The following is a 20,846-nucleotide window of genomic DNA, read 5'->3' on the forward strand; positions in this document are numbered from 1 at the left end:
GCCTTACAAAGCTTGTATGTTAAAAAGGTAAATGTATGCAGGGGCGGCTTTAGGTATTTTGCCGCCCCAAGCACAGTAGGCAGGCTGCCTTCAGCGGCTTGCCTGCAGGAGGTCCCCGGTCCCACGGATTCGGCAGCACGCCTGTGGGAGGTCCACCGAAGCCATGGGACCAGCGGACCCTCCACAGGCATGCCGTTGAAGGCAACCTGCCTGCCGCCCTCGCGGCAACTGGCAGAGCGCCCCCCATGTCTTGCCGCCCCAGGCACGTGCTTGGTGTGCTGGTGCCTTGAGCCACCCCTGAATGTATGTATCAACAAGCTGAATTACTAAATAAATCTCTCTCATAAACATACAAAGAGATCTGGGATTAGAACCATCATCCTTTCACTCCAGCCATACAGTCTTCTACTTCTTAAGTTTAAGAAGAAAGCCATTACCTAAGAGTAGTTCTCATAACTCTCTGTGGACTAACTTTTAAGGTAATGTCACAATCACACAAAGTCGGTACATTACAGCCCGATATAGCATACGGAATTTCAAGTCCTGAATATTATAAACAAAAGCCTCCCTACATTAAATTGTTCGATCCCTCTGTTTGGAGATTAAAACATGGTTTTGGAGAAGTAGTTAACTGTAGTTGTATTTCTATCTCTGTAGCCATGTGACCACATTTTCTCACCCAAGTTGCTGTGTCACTAAACTGTTTTGCCATTACCTTACATTCCACGTAGCTCCATCAAACTTACCTTGACCCCATAAATGTCAATAGTATAATATGAAGTCATGGCAGAATTTAGCCTATTAGATTTTAATAGCTATAAAAGGTGCTGAGAATGGACTGTAAGACTGTATGCATCTCTATTCAGATCACAGTTGACCTGTTACTACTAAGTTGGCAAAAGAAGCTAGAAAAGTATGTATTGTAAAAATAAATAGTGGAACACTTCCTTGTAAGGCCCTGTTTTTGTTTGGTTGGATTCATTTTAAAGTTATATTCTGTACGTCAGAGTTTCTTCTATCCACTTGTTAGGGTGACCAAACGTCCCAATTTTATAGGGACAGTCCCGATTTTGGGGTCTTTTTCTTATATATTACCCCCCACCCCATCCCGATTTTTCACATTTGCTGTCTAATCACCCTACTACTTGCAGAGGGATCACTGTTAGAAACCTCAGAGCAAGCAAGCAAACAGTAGCATCACATTTTCCCCTTAGCCAGTATACCCCACCTCTCCAAACACACACACTCTTTTGGGCCACAGAGTTTGCTACACCACAAACATACATAAGAGAAATGAATCCCCTCATTGCTCAGAGTAATTGCAACTTTCTGTGTTGAAGAATTTTGTGTTTGGGTGCTAATCACTTTCATTCCCTTATTCGTAGATTTTCTTTGAAGTACACTACCCTTTGTAGTCTGTATTTTGTTGTTTTCTGCAAATCCTATAGTTTTCAATGGCAATAAGATGCCATGGATTTCTGAGCACATGATCAGATAAGTCTATGCTGGACATACAGAAGCCGGTAATTTTTTTCTAGTAATTCATCTATACTGGAGAAAGATGGAGCAATACTCTAGGTTGAAGCTATGCATTCCTAAATCACAGATCTCAATATCTCAGTGCTATGTTGCTTTTGTGCCAGGATAGATAGAGGATAGTTGTAACTCCTAACAACTTCACAATTCAGACAGCAAAACAAAGATGAGCATTGAGCTTGCTTTGAGTCCCATCAGAAACCCTTTTCTCTGTTATGAGGAGTACTAGGTATGTGGAGCCACTAATCGGGACACCAGGAAAAGTCAGGAGTGTGCTAATTTTTTCCTGTTATCTATCAGAGGAGCCATCCAGGAACACAAGGTTTAGGAGAACCGTTCCCCCCTACAAACTCCACATAGGGACCCTCCAGCACCAACAGAGCTGGCTTTTCCAACAGCAGTTTTTTGTGAAGCCCGTTTCCCTGGAGAATACCTTCCAGTGGCATCAGCCCTGCCGGGAAAAGGGAAACGTACTTTCAGAGCCTTCAGGGTAGCCTCTCCTTCTAGTTTTTCTCCCCTTCTCATCACCCTCAGTCATGCACAAGCCCAGTGAAAAGGCTACAAGTTTCCAGATCCATTTTTCAAGCACCGCTCAGAGAGCTGAGATGCCTTTCCTTCCCCACTACCCCTAAACAGTGGCTCACATCTCAAGCCTCCCATATACCAGCATTCCCAAGACATTTAGTCAACTGTCCATCTCTTCCTCACCACAAAAAATACCATCTGACCTGCAAGGTGGTCTCAAAAGCCCCCTGCTCCAGCCCAGTCTCCCTCTAGCAATGGCAGGATTCCAGAGTCCATCAATTGACTTGACTGCCACCTGCTTCATTAAACATAGTATTAATAAAAACTATCACTATTTCCCATCTCAGCATGCCACCCATTCATCCTATTGATCTTTAACAGACCCCTGTACCCACCTACTTCTTATTATATCCTTCCCCTCCATCCCTTATGGCTTTACTATTCTCATGTAGCCAATTTTGCAAGCCATCACCAATGGCAACTTCTACACAGAAGTGAATCAAACAGTGGGGGGCGGGGGAGGACCACTGAAGAAGGCTCTCTAATCACCTTTATAATGTCTTCAGATAAAATCATTTCTCTGTGTTACTCACCTTGCAACAATCTCTAAGAAAGAGAACCACATTTATTAGCCTTCCTATCCATCAACTCCTTCAGCACTGGAAGTCAGATGCTCATACTTTTGCAGGGCTCCAGAGAGAGCAGCTAAGAGTTCCAAACAGGATGTTCATTTTTCTTTTTAATTAAGTATTTCTGCACTTTGAGAATATAGAGGAAAATATGTAATTGATGCAACAAAAAAGCTTCAAGCACAGCAGACAGTTACAATGGGCATGTAGTAGGGGAAAGGAAAAATAAAAGAGTAAGGTGCACTGTTTTTCTTCCCCTTACTGTTACTGCTATCCATCCAAATAAAGGCACTGTAGATAAATATTACCCTTCAGTCCAGAGAGGTGGACCTACCTGAAGACAGATAAAGAAGCCAGAGCTGCAATAACTATATTTCACTATTTTATAAACCATGCACATTCCTAACCCACACAAGAAGCAACAAGAATAGAGTAGTATAACTGTATCTGTAATCTGGGCTTCTTTTTCCTCTTTGTTGTCTACACTGACTCATGCAAAGACTTATTATATTTTAATACAGCAGTAGCAACCTAATCTCTGAGATCACTTTAGAAACATATTAAGGGCACCACAGGTGGAAGTACATAGTGAGTTTTGATGTACATCTCTGAATAGAATTCAGGAACTAAGATTCCTATATGCCAAGAAGCTCTTTATTAGCTGATAGCAAAGACAATTAAATAAAACAATTAAAATGCAAAAAGATTCATTTTAATGTCATGTCTGACAAACTATATTTCAGCTAATTAACTGCACACACCCATACACTACCTTTTAATTATCTGCTGTCACCCTAAAATAAACTCTACTAGAAAGCAATTGAATCACCAGCCTATCAAATAATTCATGTGTTCCATATGACATTTTCAATACATTATAATGGGAGATAAAATGTAAATGGTTCTTAAATAACTTCTTACCAGTTAATAAGTCCAAAGAAAACAGAAAATGAATTATGTGATTTCAAATTCCCGAGGGATAATAAAATGATTAAACTACCTCACATATCTGCAAAGTAGTTTACACTACAATCTCTGTCTGTTGCAAGAGGAAATGTTCTCAAGGATCCTATAAGGAGTTCTTTGGTTGTATGTTTTTGGTTTAAGTAAAGACATCTTGCTCAACAACTCTGTTAAATCAAAGCTGCAGGATTGTTCATTTAGTGTTATTGCAACCAGTGAGGGCTTGCACTTCTACTTATCTGGTAAGTAAAGACCTTTTCCCCAACCTTTAGAACTGGATGGCTCAGAGTACTTGTAACGGAGTTTTTCGTTTCTAAATTTTTGGTTCAGATACAACTATGAACTATTTGGTTGTCTTGGCCAGATCTTATAAGAGAAAAATCCACATAAAAAATCATGACCAAGGATTAAATGGGGATGAAAAATAACTACGTTCTCACAGATAATTAGTTAATTGTCCACTTGCTACCTACAATTTGTTGTAGGTTCAAAATTAGAGGCAAAAGGACTGCACCCTTAGCTGCAATATTAAATTCCATAAAAGTTGTGGGATCTAGCACTGGTAGATGGAACAGTCCATGAGAAGGCAGTCCTAATCTGGGACTAAAGGACCGAGATCACAGGGACAGGTGTACATTGTCTGCTTAGGTTTCAGAGTAGCAGCCGTGTTAGTCTGTATCCGCAAAAAAACCAGGAGTACTTGTGGCACCTTCGAGACTAACAACTTTGAGCATAAGCTTTCGTGGGCTACAGCCCACTTCATCGGATGCATGCACTGGAAAATACAGTAGGAAGATAGATTACACACACACACACACACACACAGAACATGAAACAATGGGTGTTACCATATACACTATAAGGAGAGTGATCAGTTAAGGTGAGCTATTAATCAGCAGGAGAGAAAAAGAACGGTTTGTAGTGGTAATGAAAATGGCCCATTTCCAGCAATTGATGAGTTTTACTTTGTAAAACTATTTCCCCATGCTTATTCTCACACACACACAGTTCCTCACATCTTCTTGTCAATTGCTGGAAATGGGCCATTTTCATTACCACTACAAACAGGGCCGGTGCAACCATTTAAGCGACCTAGGCAGTCACTTAGGGCGCTAGGATTTGGGGGGCAGCATTTTCTTCGGCAGTGACTGCGGCGGCCGGATCTTCAGCCGCTCCAGTTGCCACTGGCATTTAGGCGGAGAGAGCTAGGGCAGGGGAGCACGGGGAGGGCCGCCTGCAGCAAGTAAGGGGGCGGGGGCGGCACGCAGGGGAACTCCCCGCCCCAGCTCACCACTGCCCTGCCTCCTCCCCGAGCACGCCGTGGCTGCTTCACTTCTCCTGCTTCCCAGGCTTGTGGCGCCTAAGCTGATTGGCGTCACAAGCCTGGGAGGCGAGAAAAGTGAAGCAGCCACGGCGTGCTCGGAGAGGAGGCGGGGCAGGGGTGAGCTACGTCACTTCTCCCGCCTTCCAGGTTTGCGGCACCAATCAGCTTAGGCGCCGCAAGCCTGGGAGGCGGGAGAAGTGAAGCAGCGATGGCATGCTTGGTGTGCTTGTGCGTGGAGCAGGGGTGAGCTGGGGGAGGGGGTGCCTCAGGGCGGAGGGTGGGAGTGAGGAGCTGCCGCAAGGGGGATGTCTCAGGGCAGAGGGGGGGAGCTGCCGCAGTGGGGGGGGGGGGGCGCCACAGGGCTGGGGAGAATGCAAGGTGGACGTTTCGCCTAGGGCACGAAACATCCTTGCACCGGCCCTGACTACAAAACAGTTCTCTCTCTCTTGCTGGTAATAGCTCACCTTAACTGCTCACTCTCGTTAGTGTGTGTATGGTAACCTCCATTGTTTCATGGTGTGTGGTGTCTTCCTACTGTATTTTCCACTGCATGCAGCCAATGCCCACGAAAGCTTATGCTCAAATAAATTTTTTAGTCTCTAAGGTGCCACAAGTACTCCTGTTCTTATTGTCTGCTTATTAATTGTTAGGTTCTTTTGTCATTTAAACAGCACAGCATCATTTAATGCTTCCTTTTAGTTACTGGGTTCCCCTCAGTCCAAAATGTCACCAGGGCTGGATTAAGGCAGAGGCTTTAGGAGCTGCAGCCCAGGGCCCCAGCTCAAGGGGGGACCTTGCAAAAATAAATCACAGGCAGCGATTTCCAACTCAGGGCCACTAAAAGTCATGTGGCACAGTAGGGCGCTCAGGCTGGCTGCCTGCCATAGCCCCACGCCGCTCTCAGAAGCTAGCACAGTCTCTGCGGGGGGGGGGCCGAGGGAAGGTGGCTCCGTAGTGCCCCCACTCCCAGCACTGTCTCCATAGCCAATGGGAGCGGCGCTTGCAGGCAGTGCATGGAGACAGTCCCCCCTCCCCTGAGGGGCCGCAGAAACATGCTAGCAGCTGGACACTTCTGGGAGCAAAGTGGGACTATGTCAGGCAACCTGCCTGAGCCCTGCTGCACAGCCAGCCGGGAGCCACCTATGGTAAGCACCTCCCAGCTTGAGCCTGCACCTCACACCCCATCCTGCACCCCAATCCCCTGCCCCAGTCCCCCCCTGCACCAAACTTCCTCCTAGGAAAAAGAGTTGTATACTGGGGCCCCACAAAATCTAATAGCCCCAGGCCCACAGGAGAGTTAATCCAGCCCTGAATGTCACTGATCAAGTTTATTGGGCTATATCTGAATTTTGCAATCATTTTAGGTAAATACATCCCTCCCCACAGTTTGTAGAAGGTAACAGACTTTGGAGTACTTAAAGGTAAGTATGGGATTCTACATTCCCTAAGAGATGTGGGTTATAATTTGGGAACAAACTAGCAAACTGAAGTGCCTCCACCATATGAAACCACCACGAATCGCTAACTTAAGGGACTATCAATCCTCATGCTCCCACTTAAAAAAAAAAAAAAAAAAAAGAGAGTCTCTCTTTTCATCTCTTTGGGAGGTGGGAGGCCATAAGCAGTCAGCCTTTTTTGCCACAGAAGTACTGCTTTTCACTTAGCAAAACAGAGTGGTAGTTCCCTGTGGAACTCCAGGAAATGAAGCTCAAAAAACGAATTTGGCATATACTGTCCCTATTGCTCATTGTGTTAAGGCTCAGAAGTGGAGAAAGAAAATGATAAAAAGTTTGCTGCTATGGTTCAGGGTGAGGTGTACCTTTGACTCCCTCAGACTCTCCCCTCTGGGTGCCCTTTCCAAATGGAACTTGTATTTCCCTCAATTAAAGTTGCCCATGTCATGATAAAAAGTCTTCAATTAAATGATCACATGCTATTTTTTCCACATGACTCCTGCCTCATTCAGTGCCCAGGATGGTCTGTGCTCTAGGAATGAATCAAAGGAAGTTGTCAGTAGGATCCCATCCTCATTTCTGGCAGAAGTTGGAAGGTGTGTAGTGAATGAAGGTGGGAACTTCAGGAAAGTTAAGCATGGTTTTATAGTTAAACGGATATTGGGAGACTGATTAAAGTTGCCACAAATATGTGCTACAATACCCATGATGCACTTGGATGTGACTACCTCTCCCCTTCAACCACAGGAGGTAGCATCAATTCATTCAACATCAATACCTATGAAGGTGAGAAAAAAAACAAAAAACCTAAGATTTATTTATTTATTTATTTAATATAAAGCAAACTTGAAACCACCATTTTTTAAATTTCAGTTCAAGGCAACTTACATCAGGTCCTCAATGCTTTGCTATTGATGCTTCTCATGAGATAGATCAGAAAATATAATTTTGATGTGAGATGTGGTGGGGAGGGTGTACCTTGAAAAATGCTGACCAAACAGATTTTTGGGTAAGGTTGTGTAACTGTGTAGTTCACTTCACAATTCAATTTTTCTGTTTATTCTGTTGTGGCAGCTTCTGGCTTGGCGGGGGAGGGGGACGATGGCGGTGTTGTGCTTTAAAAAGCAAATGAAATCAGGAGCACAAAATGTTTCTCTTCCAATTTTAAGATGCCTGTTGTTGATCAAAAAGAACAGGAGTACTTGTGGCACCTTAGAGGCTAACAAATTTATTTGAGCATAAGCTTTCAAGGGCTACAGCCACTTCATCAGATGCATGTAGTGGAAAATGCAGTAGGAAGAGACAGACAGACACAGACAGAGAACATGAAACAATGGGTGTTACCATACACACACTAATGAGAGTGATCAGTTAAGATGAGCTATTACTAGCAGGAGAGAAAAAAATGTTTGTAGTGGTAATCAAAATGGTCCATTTGCAGCAGTTGACAAGAAGGTGTGAGGAACAGTGTGTGTGGGGGTGGAAGTAAACATGGGGAGAGAACACCACAGCAGGGCTGGGGGGAGGGGAAGAGGAGCTGGTATCTGGGCTGGGGAGCCCTGCAGCTAAGGTCTCAGGGGTAGGAGATTTGGGTGTATTGGCTGGGTCAGCCCTGTATCTGGGGTCTGGAGGGGAGGAGTGTGGGTGTCTGGCCCACCAACTGGGCTCTGGATGGGAGGGGGGCAGAAAAATCAGGAACTGGGTTGTCATAAGGGTTTCTTTAACTCTAGTCCTGAGAGAGAGAGAGAGAGAGAGAGCGCGCGCACGCGCACACATACTTGCTAACAGGTATTTTGAAATAATTACCAAAATAACAGAAACTGGCGTAATTATGTAGTGTTATTTTTGACAAATAAAATTTGCAGACTTTTTGCAGAATTTTAAAATATTGTGCACAGAATTTGTGTTTGTATGCAGAATTTAATTTTTTTGTGCCAAATTCCCCCCAGAGTAAATTGAATTCTATCCACAAAAATTACATAAACAGGTTTAGCACAATTTGGTCCTATCTAAGTACTTATTTGACCCCATAATAGCACACTATTCCAAATGATTAAATTTATTGTCAGATAGGTGAAAACAGCAAGGACTAGAGGTCTGAAATTCGCAACTTTGGCTAGAAATGATGAAACATTGGTATAATTAAGGTAACTGACACAAGGAAATCCGTGAAGAATTTGGATACACCAACACAAACTTCAGTGATAAATTCTCTCCTTTACATTGGTGTAAAACTGGATTAAGTTCATTGGCTTCAATTAAACCACTCCAGATTTACATTGGTGTAACAGAGTCAGTAGGTGAAATCCCGATTGCATTGTATTCGGTTGTTTTGCCATTTAATTCATTGGATGAAATCTTGGCTCCACTGGAGTTATTTAGATTTAGTGCAGGGTAGAATTTGGCTGTTCACCATTGACTGGACTTCACAAAAATAAGAAGGCAAGTGAACCATCATTTGTTGGTGTCTCAATTTATTTAAAAAACCCTTTAAAATAATTAGTGATCAGCAAGCCTCAAAATGTTTCAAGTCTCAGACTGGATAAGCCTCCCTTAGGTTGGATGCCAAGTTCTGCTCTTATGTGCTCACAACTCCTTTTCTTTTCCATCTGAGTTACCCACATACAGAGGGCAGAACTGACCAGAAAATATAACTGAGGGGTATTTTAATCTTCTCCCTCTTTCCTTCCATTTCTGCCCTTCTTTTCTATCCCTTTCTCCAGCCTCATTCTCTTCATTCCACTATTGAGTAAGATCAGCTCTGAGTGACTCCACTTCTCAGCTCCCCATGATTCTCTTTCCCCTCAGCCTGTTCCCTATATCTAATTCTACTCCTAGATTTCCTCCCTTTTGCAGATACGCAGAAACCATTCTAGAGTCACCAGTTGAGCTGAGTGGAATTTTTTGACAAAACATTTATTGAAAAATGCTGATTTGTCAACGCTGAAACTTTTACTGGAAATATATTGGTTTCATTTAAATTCTGTTGGGAATTTCTGGTCTGAGTGAAAGACACCCGTGCCAGAATAGCCAATAGCCAAGTGGTTCAAGCACTCACCAGGTATGCGGGAGACCCAGGTTCAAGCTCCTGTTCTAAATCAAGATACCAGGGTGAGTGTCCTAACCATCAGGTCATTGGCTATTCTGTGGTGGAGCCATCTTTTTTTGTAAAAGTATTAAAAAGAGGACTCCTTTTGTTCTAAAGCTGAAGGAAAACAAAATTTCAAAACCTCAAAAATATTTCACAAAATGGAATTCTTGCTTATGGCCTACCTTAGTTACCACATTCGAGAGTCCTCTTTTAGGCTGGCACCTTTCCCCCCAGCTTCTGGCTTCACTTCTCCATGTTAGTGGCACAAACTGTATTACGTGCTTCTAGCTTTGGAAGACCTGTGCATCATGCATGATCACAGACACTGCAGAACAGACTGTCAGACCTGGTGAAACCACACCAAGAATATGGTAAGCAATAAGCTCAGGTGGAGAGGAGGTGGATGTCAATGATATATACAGAACATCTTGAATCAGACAAGATGGTCATTTATTTAGATTGAGCCAAATTTTCAGTAAGTCATTTGGCATTTGTGCCTAGTATAGAGTTTGTATTAAGAAATAGGTTCAAAGTATCAAAACAGTCATGATACAGCTGCAGAGACACAAAAGACTGACTTGACAGCTTCTTCTGCAGAATAGACATTAGATAAGCAAAGAAAAATAACACAGAATTATAACCTTGCTTATACCTATTTCCATAGAATACTATTTTTAAAAAATCCATTAAATGTAAAAATGCTATTAGTGCTCTGGTTAGATCCTCTGATTTGGAGTGAAAAGAGTATCTACTGAAGAAAAAAATAAAAGAAATATGCAAAGCAGTGAGGGGACAATTATTTGCATTACAAAAAAAAAGGATCTGAACAAAACAAACTGTATAAATTTAGTTGATTGGAAAGCTAAACCAAATAAAAGAAGACTGAAATTCTCTTTCAGTTTTTCATTTGAGGAAACAGAGTCTGGGATTAGGTTAAATTACTGATCAAGAAATGGCTTTAACTTTCATTACCCAAATGTTTCATGATTGTACATAAACATGCATTCTGTGGTTCTCTTCTGCCATTAGAAAATTAACTGTAGCTATCTGGCCAAGCATCTTAGTCCTGATGTCCATTTATTTTACAGCCAGGCGGAAGCAGCATTTTATATGAGAACATCATTTAATGTGAAGCATTACAGAGGATATTTTTAAATCAGGATGGGATTGGCATGATTAACTGAAAGCTAAGTTGCAATGTAAATAGGAGCATTTGAGGGTCATAAGTATGGGGGCAGGGGAAAATCTTTAAAATCTGTATCTCATGTCCAAAATACAAGCATTATAGAGGAATTGCCTTCTGAAATATAAGCTATAAGAAGAGTCAGGCAATAGATTAAGCCTGAATCCAAAGTTTAATCTTCCCGATGAAGAAAATAAAAGCCTTTCTAAGAATCCATTTAGCAAAAGCCTTCTCTTTTCGCTGTCAAGTGTTACGCAATACGTCAACATACAAAATGCCTTGACAACCAATTCTCTGGACGCTACAGTCCCAATCTGCAATGTTGCCATCAAGATACAATTCCCTCAGGTAAATAACCTGCTGTCTGAGCTCCCCATCCTTCACAAGAAAACTGCCATGCCAGAGGTCGCTTTTCTGACAAACCAGACTTGTCTGTAGGAGTTTTGCTAGCACTATTTTGTAAGATTGAAATTATGCTTCATCTCAAACAAATTGATACTTTGTCACCAGCATGTATTTTGTTGTATATGGATTAAAGAAACCTGTATTTGTTATAATTTATTCATTAAAAGGTCATGTGCTGCCTTTGACCACTGTGCAAAACTCCACAAATATCAATGGCAATGCCTCATGTGGACTGAGGTGTTTAAAAGGGTGAAATTAGAGAAACTTTTTTTTAAAATGTTCTAAATTCCCTTTACCTGCTATTTGTTGTCCATTACAAAGGTCTGTCCTCCCCTCCCCCTGATTTTACATAGGGCAGAGACAAACGTTTTAAGAGATCACAATATTAAAGATTTTTTGTGATTTTTAAGTGGCACATAACCTTAAATTACCTTCTTATATCCCACAATAAAATTATCCTATTTAAAATAAAAACTTGTAATAGAACATAGTGGGGAAAACTTCTAAAGGGCCTCCACCTGGCATCTTAATTTACATGTGCAAGTTCAGTGTCAGTATTGTTACTATGATAGGACCTCTGAATCCCAATCCAGAATCACAGCCCTATTGTGCTAGACACCATACAAAACAATAGAGACCGTCCCTGTCCCAAGAGTTTACAATCTAGGCATCAAAGTACACAAGGGGACAAAACAGACAAATTCCATGAGGGTAGGAGAGTGAATAAAATAATTATACATAATTAGGTAGGAAGCTCAGCATATATATGTGCATGTATGTATGTGGTCCCTACAATCATAGCACCTGTGCATCATGTGTGCAATTACCGGTAGTTTCCATTACTGCAAAAGTGCAGAATGCTTCCTAAAAAGCATTAACTGCCCTTCAAAGGGAGGAGACAAAGATCTCATAAGATCAGCCATTCATTGCATTTGCATACCCATTCAGGCAGGTGTTTATGTATGTAAACTAGTCAGTCCAACATGTAAACATCTTTAGAGTCCTGATCTAGTAAAACCCTAAAGCAGTGGGCAACTTCAAGCAGATGCATATTCACAGTTATTGTAATGCAATATGGTTACCTGTGGTACAAAAACCACCTGACCCATAATGAACATTTAATCCTTATACAAGATCTGCATATTAAAAACCTCAATTCACTACAAGAAATCTGCAATTGGAGATAGTTGGGTATTTGCATATGGAAGATCCTTTTAGCTTTTACAGCCAAATTCTGCCCTCAGTTACAAGAAGAGGGTTCCCCTGACCCTTGGATTTGAAGAAAAAAACCCTAGGTGCAACAAAAACCTCAATTCACCTTCTATGAAGCCATCATCATATAATGTAATAATAATTATTACAAAAACATGTGCTTTATAAAAGGAGGTCCATATCTCTTCTCCCATCTGTAAAATGGGGATCAAGGGGAGACAGCAAGTTGAAGTGACTTGCTCAAGTTCACTAGCAGGCCACTGGCGCAGCTGAGAATACAAAATAGTTCTCCTGAGTCCCAGTACAGTGCTTTATCTCACTGTGATGGAAATGTAGCCACCTAACAGTTCTAACTAGGATGTTTCCATTTTTCATAGGCATTGAGGATAAACCACCACACAAAGTTTTTCCCCTCACTTTTATTTTTAAATCAATCATATGCCTTTGGGGAGGAAATAAAACTTTCAGCAGGGTGGTTACACCTCTGCATATTGCATGAGGGAGAAGAGGGGAATGAAAAGCAAGTGTGATTCATATCATGTGTTACTATTTAGAATACATTTTGAAAAAGGATACTGTATACAAGGGAAAAGACCTGCAATGTACAGGAATACAATGCTACTTTTTCCAGCTGTAAGGGTCTTCATTTGCTCTGAATCTACTAATTGGATAGGAAGAGCAATAAACAGGTATCACACACGTTGGATAGTAGTAACTAACGTAAACCCAAGAAAATGTATCTACACCTTTTTTCTAATTTACAATCATTCCTCTTCATATTAAAATTGACCCAGCCTAGTCCCTCTTCCTTCCACACACTAAACTCCAGATTCCACCCCTTGTGTCAAGCGCTTTACCTTACAACCACTGCTAGGATTTCATTTTAGTGAGATTACTCTCAGCAGTAAGCGTAACGCCGACAGACCCTGGTCGTCAACGTGCGGAATCGAACCGGGGACCTCTGGAGCTTAAGGGCTGGTCTACACATGGGTGGGGGGGAGAAACGATGTAAGATATGCAACTTCAGCTACGCGAATAGTGTAGCTGAAGTCGAAGTATCTCAGTTCGACTTACCTGGCCATCCTCACAGCAGTGAGTCGACTGCCGCGGCTCCCCCCTCAATGCTGCTTACTCCTCCTGACGAGGTGGAGTACAGGCATCGATTCGCGGATCGATTTATCACATCTAGACGAGACATGATAAATCGATCCCTGATAGATCCATTACTACCCGCTGATCTGGCGGGTAGTATAGATGTACCCTTAGTGCATGAGCTAAAAGCCAACTGTCTGAGCTAAGGCTGTAGAGCACTCATTTTAGCTCTCTCTAACTGGTCTCGGTGCCACTAGATGGGACAGAACACCACACCTAGGAGGTGTGTGAGTTATTTGCAGCTGAACATAGTGCTTATGTATTTGCAAGATTAGGACTCAATATATTGTACTAGAGAAATAGCATGGGATTAGAATTCAGGTACTCCTAAAATTTCACTTTTGGATCTGGCACTGACTTGCTGCGTAGCCTTGCATCTGTAGTTATGTAGGACAGATTTTGCACAATTACACCTGTATAATTCCAGAGCAACAGAGCAGAATTTGGCCCTGCAGGTCAGTTTTTGCAGCCATAAAATAGGAGTGCTAGTTACTACTTACACTATTTCATGGCCCTAAATGAAAATCTTTAATCCAATCATCCCCTGAACATTAAGAACATTCAACTCTTCATCTGGATCCAGACTTCTGAGCACTCCACTCCCAAGAGTTGAAGCAAGCTCTAATGTATTACACAAGTCTTACTATATTAACTATGCATAAATAAATGCCCTGCTACAGACTAGTAAGAAGTTCTCCTAAGACACTTATTTAGAAGCCTTGAATTTCTCTTTTCAGGCCTTCTAAGTGATCCTTTTTAGATTAGCTTTAAATAAATCAACAGGATCATAGAAGCCACATCTGTACAACTAAAACACCATTAGTGAAAGGATTTGTTTTGCACAGACACGAATTATCTAGGTAGTGAAACCACAGCCAGATCTTTGTTCTAACTGAACACTTGTGTCCCTTAAACACTTCAGAATCACACACTGTTTGATGCAGCTCATTTACTACACTGTTCTTTTAGCCTCTCGTGTGCAGGGAGCTCATGAGCCCAGGTTTACAGAGAGGCTGTCATCCCTTCTTGTTGAAGGGATGTGGGGAAGTGATTTAAAATATTCTTTAGGGACATATAACAACCTGGAGTCTATTAGTCATCAGTCCAGTATATCTTGCTGCCTTCCACAGATTCCTGCAATATACTTAGCAACTTAGAAGCCTGCGATGTGGCAGAATATGTTTCACAATCCTTTTGGCTAATTATGAAGCAAACTTATATTACTTTAATTTGCTAATTGTAATTATTTTTCATATATATATAAATTAAATACAAGTTTTGCATGGCATAAAGAAAGTGACAAATATATTTTTTCATCATTCACTTCCTCTTTTACGTACTGCACCAATAATCTTAGTTGTTATACTGAGATTATAGATGTAAAAGATGACCAGTAGTAAACTCTGGAAAATATATTCATTCCTATCAGATTTATACAGACCTCCTGCTAATGAAAAAGTACACAACCAGCAGCATGACAAGCTTGATTAATTCAGAAAGAGCAAAGTCAAACCAAATTTTAATATAACCTAATTTTAATCATTCAGCATCATTAGCATTTCAGTTCAAACAACTTTGGTTCTAATCACTGTCTTCATCCAGATGTTTCACAAACCAGCAATATTTACAAAGCTCAAGTCATGGAATGCTATAATCCATGTATACCAACATGCAAGTTCAAAATGGGCTTGAGTCACTTAAGCCTGGTCTACACTGCAGAGTTAGGTTGACGTAAGCTCCCTTATAAATGTCTCTCTCTCCATTACCAGGACCATTCTACCAATGTAACTTTCCTGCCACTTTGGATTAAATTACTCCACCTCCATGAGAGGCATAGCACTTAAATCCATGTTATTAGGTCAGCGATGAAGCAGTGAAGACAGTGCATTGCTTATGTCAACTTTACTGGCCTCCAGGAGGTATCCCACAATACTCCACTGTTTCCACTCTGGTGAATGTTTACATCTCCACTGTTCAGTGACCAGGTACACAGGAAACAGCCCTTCCCCTGTTAAAGTACCAGAAACTTTGGAATTCCCATTTTCTGTGTCACCAGCATGGAGAGCTCACCAGCACAACTGATCATGGCAACCAACATCCCAAACACGCTTCAGCCTAGAATACACAGCAAGTGCTAGATCTTATTGGTCTGTGGGAAGAAGAGTCTGTACAGGCACAGATCCAATACAACCATAGAAATGTAGACATCTACTAAAAGATTGCACAGGGCACCGGTGACAAGGGCTACACCAGGGACACACAGCAGTGTCACGTGAAAATCAAAGAGCTAGAAGACAAGGAAAACGAACAGTCACTCTGGTTCTGCACCACTGATATGCCGCTTCTACAATGAGCTGCATGCGATTCTCAGTGGAGACACCACAATGACCCTCAAGAGCAGCATTGATACCTCTGAGGAGATGGAGTCCCAAGCCACTGCAGGCAACACTGAGGCGGTGGTCTTGGATGCGGATGAGGAAGAGGAGAATGGGATACAGGTATGCAGGGGATCCATTCTCCCAGAGATCCAAGAGCTGTTTGAAGCCCCGGAGCAGTCCAAGTCCAGCCAGCCGCAGAACAGCATATGGACGAGCATGGTGCCAGGGAAGGCTCCTCTGGTAAATATGCAATTCCAATTAATATTGCGAGGGGGGGGCTGTCACATGTTCTTATTCTTTAGGTTGAGTTCTTTAAAAAAAAAATAATAAAGAAAAAGGATGTACAGTGGCTATCTGCTTCCCAGTAGCCACACCAGCCAGGCAGATGGGACCCCATGGAAAAAATGGGCTATGTGCACTGGGATGGCCCCAGAATCCTCCAGAGATATCTCCATAAAAAAGTTTCATGGAGGTACTCTACAATCCAGTGTAGAAGGTTTCTGGGGATGACTAACTTATTTCTTCCACAGCAGGACACTTACCCTCGCCACTCCAATATTAGTTCTGTTGGCATCGTCGTACTACACAGCAGAAGGACCCAGTCCTTACCCGGATGTTAGCAGCATCAGTTCTCTTCCCATCTCTCTTACCCTCAGGAAGCTGATATCACAGAGGGTCAACCCAGGGGATACAGTGGCCATTTTCATTTCTATTGTACTTCAGTGGAATAAGGGGAGTGATTTATATACACAGCAGCTGTGCACTAAACCCTGGTTATGCACGGACAATTATTGTTTTGTATTTTCCATGTCTCACAGCTGAAAGTGTGGCCTTCAACTCATCCTCCACACCAGGGGAATGGCTGTCCCAAATTAGAAGAATGCAAAAAAAAAAAAAAAAACCCAACACATTTGATAACATGTTTATGAATGCCTCTGGGACATTGGACACCAAGCAGAGGGCATGGAGGATTTCTCTCTCTGAAGAATTGGACATGGACATCGCAAACAGGAGAGTAGACCAGAGGCATGAGCATGGCAGGCAGCAGGAGATGCTGGGGATTCTAAAAGAACAGACAGACATGTTGAGGCGACTGGTAGACATTCAGGAGAAACACTTTGAGGCTAGACTTTCTCTGCAGTTCCTGCAGAACAGCATTTCTGCATCATTGTATTTCCCCTACCCCTAACACTCTGGCGGGGGGGGGGGGAAGCTACATCCCCTCCACTCCACATCAGGGGAGGGTACTAGCAATAAAAGGTGCAGATACAATGCTCCATGCTGTGCTCTTCTTATTGTCCAGATATCTGACTGCTCTAATTTAGCAGACAGCTTATCTGCCTCTACACCCTACCCCTGTGGAAGCTTCTCACCCTTTGTCTCTCAGATATTATGGAGCACACAGCAGACATAGGATATTGCTTTCACTGATGTCTAACCTAGTATGCACACTGCACCAGCAACCCTTTAAACAGCTAAAGGAGCATTCAGTCACCATTCTCTGCACTGCTCAGCCGATTGTTGAATCATAGAATATGAGGGTTGGAAGGGACCTCAGGAGGTCATCTAGTCCAACCCCCTGCTTACAAGAGGACCAAGCCCCAGACAGATTTTTGCCCCCAATCCCTAACTGGCCCCCTCAAGGATTGAAATCACAACTCTGGGGTTAGCAGGCCAATGCTCAAACCACTGAGCTATCCCTCCCCTGTTCTTTGCTACTGCCCAGGTTTCCAGTTTCATGAGCCCTGGGAGCAAGAGGTATACTGGGTCTCCCAGGATTACTACTGGCATTTCAACATCACCAATTATTTGTGTGTGTTCTAGAAAAAAGTCCCCACTTACAGCTTTCTGAACAGACCTGTGTTCTTAAAGATGCAGGCATCATGCACCTTCCCTGACCAACCCACATTTGTGTCAGTAAAATGCCCCCCGGTAATCCACCAGTGAAAAAAAGTATCCCTTTCTGTTTATGTACTCTTTGGCGAGGTTGTCTGGTGCCAAGATAGGGATATGAGTGCCATCTATCACCCCACAGCAGTTAGAGAACCCCAGTGCAGCAAAACCATCCAGTATATCCTGCACATTGCCAAGAGTCACTATCCTTCTTACCAAAAAGTGATTAATGGGGGGAGGGATAGCTCAGTGGTTTGAGCATTGGCCCACTAAACCCAGGGCTGTGAGTTCAATCCTTGAGGGGGCCATTTAGGGATCTGGGGCAAAAAAAATCTGTCTGGGGATTAGGCCTGCTTTGAGCAGCAGGTTGGACTAGATGACCTCCTGAGGTCCCTTCCAACCCTGATATTTTATGATTCTATGAATGGCCCTCCATACTTGGATTGCAACAGCTCCACAGTGGATTTACCAACTCCAAATTGATTGCCTACTGACTGGTAACAGTCCAGCATTGCAAGCCTCCACACAGCAATCGCCACTCGCTTCTCCATTGTCAAGAGCAGGTCTCATTTTATGGTCACAGCACTGCAGGGCTGGGGAAAACTCTGCATACAGTTCCTGGAGCATGGCCTTGTGCATGCAAAAGTTCTACAACCACCAATAGTCATCCCACAACTGCAGAACTGCGATCTCACCAGTCAGTGCTTGTTTCTGGGGACCAGAAATGAAGCTCCACTGTGGTCAGTTGCTGCACAACTGCCAGCAGCAACCAGGAATTGTTTCATTCTATTAATTCCAGCAGGGCTGCTTGAAGGACATTGCCATGCGGTGGTTCCTCTCCTGCCTTTGGAAATACTGCAGGATACGACACATGGTGTTTGCAATGCTCACAACAAGAATGGGATCCATGCTTCTCAGGAGATGGCGTACGCGCAAGTATGCCAGTCTTTTTTTAAAAAGGTTGGAATTATGGTTTTCAGTTGAGATTCGAGGGGTAGATGGGGGTGAAAACTGCATCATGGGATGTTGAAGCCACATTCCCAGCCTCCCTTAAGAAAATGTTTTGGTCCCATGAGGTATTGCAAGCCCTTCCCAAAACCCCTGCAATGAGTGGCACTGTAGGATAGCTACTCATGGTGCACTGCTGTCAGCATCGATGCATGCGCTGCTAGTGAGAACACGCTCCACTGACACAGGGAGTGTGGTGTTGACACACACTATCGACTTGATTACTGTGGCGGCTGGATGTTGATTTAAGTTTGAAGTGCAGACATGCCCTTCGAATGAGCACCTGGCCCCTTCCCCACCAATTAAAAAGTGCAGAGTGTTTTAGAGGATGGGATGGTTTGGCCCTTTGCAGATGTAGGGGCCCCAAAGGTGAATTCTAGATCCAAAAGTGGGTTTGGATTCCAAACCACCCTCCCCCCAGCACAGTTAGGTAGATTTTGATTCAAGGTTTACAAAGAAGCCCCTCTAGTACAAAAGCTGCTGTAGAATCACATCTTACGTAAGTATTGTTTCAGGCGAGTGATTTTTCCTTTCTGCTTTTATTTGAATATTTGTGATAGCATCTGAAAAAGATTATAAATCACCATCATTCTGCCCCCCTCCCCCCGGCACATTTTTGCACCCTCCGCTTAGCGGGCAAACCACTGCACTCATCTCATCCCCTTACCATGTAAAAGGCACTACACAGAAGATTCATATGAAGCATGTTTGAGAAGAAATTAACAGTTACACACAGGGACAAATAAATGCTTTTCTAGAGTCAATTAGCCCGGCAGATAAATTATCCACAGAAGGAGATAAAAAGGCTCCGGAGAGGAATTGCAGCAGTCCCAAGGTGGTTTTGGTGCCACTTGCATGTAGCACCTGTTGCAGCTGCCTCCATATCTTATACCTGAACTCAGGAAAGGCCTCATGATAAAATTCAAAGCCAAGAAGTTCAAAACTATGGTTGAAGCTTCATTTTTAACTCACCTGAGGTCACTTTCCATCCACTACTTAGGGGAAAGCTCTGTCTTTACTTTGAATTTCATGTCACTTGTCCATTTCTCTCATGAGGGCAAATATACAAAAGCCTCTTTCAGAATGCCATCTCTGTAAGGCACACATTAGCGACTGAATACCTTCCTTAGTATTTGGGGGGGGGAGGTCTTTTTTTTTTTCCCTTTTCAAGTGTTCCCGAACAATTCTGAGGGACAAAGTTAAAACGTTACTCTACAATTTGTTACATAACAAGAATATAAATTATATAAATTTCCATATACCTCTAATCCTGCTACGACGTTATTTTATAAGAGCATTCAATTTTCCTCTAAATTGAAATGCTGCGCTGACTAAATTGAAGTTCAAATCAGATGGCAAATGATTCCAGATACAGAAGCACAATAAGAGAAAGTATGCCACCCACAAATAATTTGCATGTTTGAAACATAATAAACAGCTTGTGCATCTGAATCAAACTACATTAATCATGTTCTCTATTCTTGTGAAGAAAACAGATGAGAATGTGCTGCTAGGTAGGGTTGCCACCTTCCTGAAAATGTAATGTAAAATAATTAGCTGCCACAGAAAGCATTAGAAGCATTAGCACTACCTAGACCTCCACAAATTCAGGGCTTTGGATGCTCTGAAGTGCAATCTGACTAATTTCTTGATCTTTTAGTATATTTCTTTTATTGGTAAAAACATTTCAGCCCAAGTCTCCCCATGCCTAAACAGGTATAAAATATATACTGTATCACCATCTTAACATTCATACTGTCTATCTACGTCACCAATTAACTGAGCATTTATTTGAAAATGTTTAAAAGCATGACTGTACTTGAATGCAATATGGTTGATATTAATGAAGGTCAAGGGAAGTATTAGATATGTTTGGATTTCCTTTTCTTTAATTACCTCTGAAAATCCCCAATGTATTTTGGGACCTTCTACTTCCTGATTACAAGACGACAGTTCCATCCCCTGCTGGTAGCACAGAAAAGGGAGCCCACAGTTTTATCAGCAACAGTACAAGGAAAACCATCTCCAGCACAACAAAATATGTTGATACAGTACATACAAAATGGGAAATGACTGCCTAGGAAGGACAACTG

General features: G+C 42.5%; 1 protein-coding gene across 14 annotated transcripts in view; it reads right to left on the reverse strand.

Annotated features, from left to right (window-relative positions):
- The window catches only part of MARCHF1 (membrane associated ring-CH-type finger 1), a 471,750-nt gene that overhangs the window by 359,687 nt on the left and 91,217 nt on the right, over window positions 1-20,846 (reverse strand). For 3 of the 14 annotated variants that reach the window (XM_039539334.1, XM_039539327.1, XM_039539332.1), the window contains exon 2: window positions 9,705-9,868. The exons of the other annotated variants lie outside the window; for them this stretch is intronic. The gene's annotated coding sequence lies outside the window, so the exon portion shown is untranslated. The remainder of the gene's footprint in view (window positions 1-9,704; window positions 9,869-20,846) is intronic. 14 annotated transcript variants of the gene reach the window in all.

The sequence above is a fragment of the Mauremys reevesii genome, linkage group 5 (assembly GCF_016161935.1).
Source record: "Mauremys reevesii isolate NIE-2019 linkage group 5, ASM1616193v1, whole genome shotgun sequence".
Taxonomy (NCBI): Eukaryota; Metazoa; Chordata; order Testudines; family Geoemydidae; genus Mauremys; species Mauremys reevesii.